Here is a 6,866-nt window from a genome sequence, read left to right as displayed (position 1 = left end):
TTTTGATACATAAATTCAGTTTATAGCATTTCAGACGATCTCTATAGTTGTGAAAATTTTTGTATAGATAACATGAATTACTCAACTACTACAACTGTCATCACTTGGCTTAAATACAACCCCATAGATACTTGGAAATGTGTGAAACATTCATGCATGCTCATAAAAAGGGTAACTAAGTACACACCATCACAGACATTCAACATTATGAGCAAACTGCTCAATTCAAATAGTCAGACGGTCTCTACAGCTGTAACAATTTTGACACATTTATCAAGAATTAACATCACCACTACTATATTAAAGGTTTAACTCTTACCTATATATTCATATTCAACACAAAATCCCAATTATAGAAAACGAATTCCAATTTGGGGCACTTTTAAGACGGAGTTTTAAAGCAAATTTTAAGGTGAAAATCACAAAATTCAACTTCCACCATGATATATGCAACATATACTACTCAATATCATCATCCAACATGTAGAAAACACTCAAAAATCAATTTGATTTCACAAACCCTAGAAAATTCGTCCCCAAATTTGCAATTTCTATTCTATTTTTAGCACAATAAACATCAACAATCCTGAAAGGGAAGCATGTGAATCATATTACAACAATTACAAGCAACTTTTCGTCCATATGAATCGAAATTTCAGATTATTCTACCATTCCAATAGATTCTAAGTGATGAAAACATGAAAATAGGAAGGAAATTCATACCTTTATCAAATAGGAAGTGAAAGAACGAATCAAAGCAAAGAAAACTACCCAAATTAATCATCACAAACACAAGTTATAAGATTTTTGAGAGGTTTAGGAGGTTAGGGTTTCGAAATAGGAAGAAAGAATGAGAGGAATGAGGAAAATCAAGGGTTTTATGAAACCCGTGAAAGCCCCTGTACTGTAGCCTACTCGATCGAGTGCCTGGGGTACTCGATCGAGTGCCCTCTACTCAATCGAGTAGGTGTTATTTCATCGAGTATCCGCAGAAAATTCCTACGTCTCGACGTCATAGTTTCCTAACTAGATCGAGTGAGGTCTACTCGGTCTAGTAAGCACTCGCACTCGGTCAAGTAAGGTTGAGTATACGGTCAGAATTACAAAATTAACTGAAGGTTCCTGCAAAACAATATCACGTGTCGATTCCAAACCAAGTTCGGAGGTCGTCACTGGTTATCGTATTCACTCATATATTACAATTACTACTCAAATATATCATACAGTCTCATCAGATAAGATTCGTATCACATTACGCTATAACAAACTTCACACAATATGGTTTGGCTGCTACCGAGTCATCTATATATGCAACTATTATATCACGGCTAGACTTATTTTACTACCTTATTAACATATTTACACTCACGTTATACAAAACACACAATTAACGATAAATTTTCCACATGTCATCCAAGTGTATTATCAACACGTTCAAGCTTCAACATAAAAAAATTATTCTACATAAATTAATCACCACACAGCGGAAACTTTCAACCATTAAACATTGCATATTCCCACTACTATTTTGATAATTCTCATACTATAATTCAACACTTCTTTAGCTATCACTATTATGGCTACGGTAAGACTTATAAACTCGTATAGGATCACCATTACTAACAACCTGAAACAAACACCAACATTACCACATTTCATATCACAGTATACATCTTTACCCTTTTCATCCACTTCTAACACATAGAACCTTCTACGTTTCTCATTATCATCACATACGCTCCTTAACTCCATCACAAATTCACCATACACTATTCTAACGTAGTTATTGTACCGACACTAGCTTCAACAGAGACTCAACCACAAACAATTCTCACCTAATCACCATACACGTTAAGCACATACTTACGGACTCCACATTCCCATACCCAGTGACTGGCTTAAGCACAATGGGGCCAAGATTTCGAAATTAGGGCGCCTACTCACCCAAAATCTAGCATCAGCTGGGGCTCCCATTACATATACACCAGGTTCATTTTATTAGACTCACTACGTTCATTAGGTTCATTTGTTACAGGTTCCAAAATCGTCGCTCTGATACCACTTTGTAACACCCCCATATACCGATGAGCCTTACCAAACCTTCCTTGGCATATAGAGGCATTACCATCTCGGTTGCCCGAGGTAAGTAATCATCAAAAGTTGATAAAAGAACAATTATAGTTATATTACAAGTGTTACAACCAACCAACAAAATAAAGATACAACTCGCCAGCTACACACTATCTCTTTCAGAACTCGTGACGACTCATCCCTGCCAGGACTCCAGCTATCAACCACATCAACACCTGCTAAGACTGACTGCTTACCATAAGGGATCACGACAGACACATAAACAAACAAGACAACCACACAGGGTCAGTACTGAGACAAGATACAACATTAACCAACATCAACCGTCAACACAAAACAAAACACAACCAGCCACACACAGTCATACCCACACCAATAAATCTCCGTCACCGACTGTCCACTGGACCAGCCCTGCCAGTGGGGGACCGCAGCCGTTCCCACCTAAGCCCCGCCCATCATACCGAGCGATAACCCTGTCCCATTAATGTGCACATCCCCTCCCGTGGCGGGTTCCACGGAGGGCGAAACTAGGGCGTGAAGCCACTCCTGCAAGTGACTCCACTCAGCCGAGGATGCTCCTCGAGAACCAGAGACAATCAATCACAGACAGCTGCAATACGACAACAACAAATAAACTGTATACACCAACCTATTACCGCATATGCTCTGCCAAACAAACACAACAACAACACAACAACCACGACACAACAACTGACACACTAGACCATCCACAGAAACTGAGTAGGCGAACCTACCTTTAAGCGACTGCAACGATTCCATGCCCATACACGCAATACCCAGCAATCAAGCAACACCTATATACACAATACAAACATCTATCACTACCAAGCTAACCCTAACTGCAAAGACAAAGATACGGGTGATGATGACGACATACCTACATGAGGAAACCTGGCAAAGGACCGCTACCCGACTCAAGCTATGCACTCCTAAGGCACAAGAACCTTCAAAGGCTCCCATGGAAGGTATATGGTGAAGGGAAGGGAAGGACGCGACCTAAAGATCTGAAGAAATGAGGCGGAAATGATTTGCGGTTTTAACAAAACACGATTATAAACCCTCGCTGAAAAGACGTTACTCGATCAAATGACCCACTTACTCGATCGAGTGGCCCCTACTCGATCGAGTATCCAAGCTACTCGATCGAGCAGCCTCTACTCTATCGAGTACCACCCATAACTCAAAACACAGGATAACTTTGGTACGCACCTCTAAGGACTATTACTGCTCCCAAGGTCGGTCAACGTTGGTCAACGGGTCTCTAAAAGGGCGGGTATTACAGTACCACCGCCCAAGGAAAAGAGGCGGTCGAGGATGCTGCCTCTGTGATTGCGGTTGCTGCCTCCTAGGCTGCGTCTTCAAAATAATATTCTCAATTTTAATAGCAATCCTAGTCCTATGGCTAATCATCCGACCCCACGAGGTCAAATTCCACGCCACAAACGCAACACTAACAACCTTCAACTTCAGCGGCGTAAACAACGACAATCTCAACTATGACCTAGCCGTCAACTTCACCGCACGGAATCCCAACAATCACATCGGAGTTTACTACGATGACGTCTAGGCTGACGCAATCTACGGGGGTCAAAGATTCAAGACTGTTGAAGGAATGACGTTCTACCAGGGACATAAGAATACGACGTCGTTTGGACCATTGGTGTTTAAGGGACAGAATATGGTTATACTTGGAAGTGATGGGAAGACGGATTATGAGAATCGGAAGAGTGAAGGAATGTATGAGATACAGGTGAAGCTACACTTAAGAGTTAGATTCAAGATAGGTTTGTTTAAGACTGGAACTTAGAAGCCTAAGGTTAAGTGTGATTTGAAGGTTCCTTTGAATGATGCTCAATCTACCCATAAATTTGAGGATACAAAGTGCGACTATTATTATTGATTTTTTTTATTTTTCACATATTCGCGAAAAGGGTAAATTTAGCATTATCTTCATTCTTGTTTTGTTTTAAGTTCAAAAACGACTTGCTATCATGTTCAACAACATGCATCCAATTGGCATGCGTATAATATCTTTAAACTCGCTAAATACACATCTTTGATAAGCTAAATACACTAATTTACCTTACTAGATACACATCTCTTATAAATTAGATACACTCTTGTACTTTGCTAGATACATTCTTGTACCTTTCTAGATACACATCTCTCGTAAGTTAGATACACTTCTTTAAACGAACCTAAGACCTTTTAAAACGTACCTAGTAGAGAAAAGATCTTCTTAAGTAAGACAGGAAACGGTTTGATCTCATTAAGTTGCTAGATTTACTTGTTTAAGTTGCTAGATACATACCTCTAATTAGTTAGATACACTCATTTAAATTTCTAGATACATATCTTTAGCTAGGTGGATACACTCTTTTAAGTTGTTAGATACATACCTCTATTTAGATAGATACACTTCTTTAACTTGTTAGATACATACCTTTACTTACGGATACCCGTCCTACTTAAGAATCACTTTTAGCTACTAGGTACGTTTGAAAGAGTTGTAGGTTCATCTTAAAATTAGTCTTTAATAAATCATTGATGCACCTATCTTTGTCTCTTTTTATATGGATATTGACTATGTATTTGTTTATTAACATTGAATTCTTGGATTTGTAGTATGAACAACTTATTTGGTAGCTTGAGTTTAGTTCATTACTTTTTGTTTTCTTGTACAAATATTATACTGTATACTCTCTTCGTCCCGCTTATTTGTTATCTATTTACTTTTTAAGACGTATCACTCATTTGTTATTTATTTCTATTTTAACTAAATGTATGTACCTAATCACTTAAAGGAATATACTTAGCTAACTAAAAGGTATAAATATCTAATAACTTAAAAAAGTTTATCTAGCAAGCTAAATATATGTATCTAATAACTTAAAGGAATGTATCTAGCAAGTTAAAGGTATTTATCTAGTAACTTAAAGAAGTACATCTAGCTAGCTAAAGACATGTATCTAGTTACTTAAAGAAGTGTATCTAGCTAGGTAAAGGTATGTATCTAAGTTTTAGAATACGCGATAATAAGGGAAAGGGTTTAGGGATGAATTAGGCGGCTCCGCGGTAGCGGGCCGCCTAATCCAGCCTGTAGATACCCAGTATCTACACCTTCCAAAAACCACCCGATGATGATCGGACTATAACGTGTTTTTGATATGCTTGCGTGGATTGGCTATACATGAGACGGTTTAATGCACTACTCGAATATGAAAAATGATTTCAAAATTTTTCTAACTTCATTTGCATTAAAATAACACTATTTAGAGTTAAACCCGTATTCGGACCCAAAACCGACTCAGAAACCCGCAACTCGAGTCAACCTGAGTCAAACCGAGTCAAACCAAATCTTGAATGTCAAAAATAATGCCATGAATGTCTTTATCATGTCATTTGCATTAAAATGACCCTAATTAGAGTCAAAATTGACACCGGGCCAAAAACCGAATCCAAATTCAAATCCCGACTCACACGGGTCAAACCCGAGTCAAGCACACAAAACACCTACCTTAAGTAACACCTAAAATCATCTTATTAGATGCCCATATTGTTACACGACATCCTATTTGATTACCACAAATCAATAATGGATGGAGATTAGGCCACGTCCAAATTTAAAGGGACAGTACACCCCATTGAGTCACGGGGTGGCTCGCGCCTAAAGCAGGTGTCTGCTTAGCCTCTAAGCAAACACAACCAACCTACCATCCCACATTTCTCTATAAATACTCACCATCATACACCACAATATTTACGCGAGAGTCCGCCCCCTCACATTTCCCTTAAACTTCTATACTCGACTTCCTAAGTCACAAAATCGACACGTGTTTACGACTTACCGATCGTAAACACAAGCCTTACACATATTGTTTGGTACCGTCGCCGTGCATTCGACCGACCCATTCGACCAACTCAACTCATTAATCAACATGTTTTAATTAACATATTTTCAACTCATTTTCAAAACCAAATCTTTTTTAAGTCACTCTTTTAAACTTCTTTGATCGCGAGTAGTCAAAACGAGAAAATCGTCTCTAAAGTCGTCTACCACGCAAACATCAATACACGTAAGTTTGAGGGTGTAAACATCTCATTTATTTCACGTCTTTACTGTTTTCATAACTTTATGAACATGAACAATGCATAACACGATTCAAATATAGGTTAGACGAGCCAAAACCGAGTTTTGGCCTGAGACAGAAGCCCCTTGCTATGCAGGGAGGCTCGCGCCTCAATGGGGTTCTCGGGTCAGACTAAAAACATGTTTGAGTTCGTCTTTCCTTCAACACTTTCTTTTATTTTGACTTCTTTACTTTTACGATTTTTACCATTTTAATTCATTTTCATGACAAATATTTTGACCATTATAAAAATCATCCTTGGTTCCTTATACCATGACGGTCCATTCCGTGACTCGATGATATTATTGGTTAATTACACTTTAATGGGTATTTTAACACCCTTTTCTTTTATTTACCATTTTTCTCATTTATTTACATTTGCAAATATATTAGTCATAATTCATAATCATCCTTGGTTCTTTATACCATGTCGGTTTAATCCGAGTACGATGACAAACTTGACTAATTACAAATAATCGAACTTAACATAATTAGTTCAAATCAAACATTTTACATTTTTATTTGTAAATCATGCTTTTCAAACATGCAAATCCGACAACGAATATTACTAATATAATAGTAATTATTCGGAGTCATGCAAATCATACTTGCAAATCATTAATC

General features: G+C 37.9%; 1 pseudogene; it reads left to right on the top strand.

Moving 5' to 3' along the window:
• Window positions 1–1,576: 1,576 nt before the first annotated feature.
• Window positions 1,577–4,020, top strand: LOC141601895 (NDR1/HIN1-like protein 3; annotated as a pseudogene).
• The last annotated feature ends 2,846 nt before the right edge of the window (window positions 4,021–6,866 follow it).

The sequence above is a fragment of the Silene latifolia genome, chromosome 9 (assembly GCF_048544455.1).
Source record: "Silene latifolia isolate original U9 population chromosome 9, ASM4854445v1, whole genome shotgun sequence".
Taxonomy (NCBI): Eukaryota; Viridiplantae; Streptophyta; class Magnoliopsida; order Caryophyllales; family Caryophyllaceae; genus Silene; species Silene latifolia.
The sequence above is the reverse complement of the archived record's forward strand: the minus strand, read 5'-3'. Positions and strand labels throughout refer to the sequence as shown.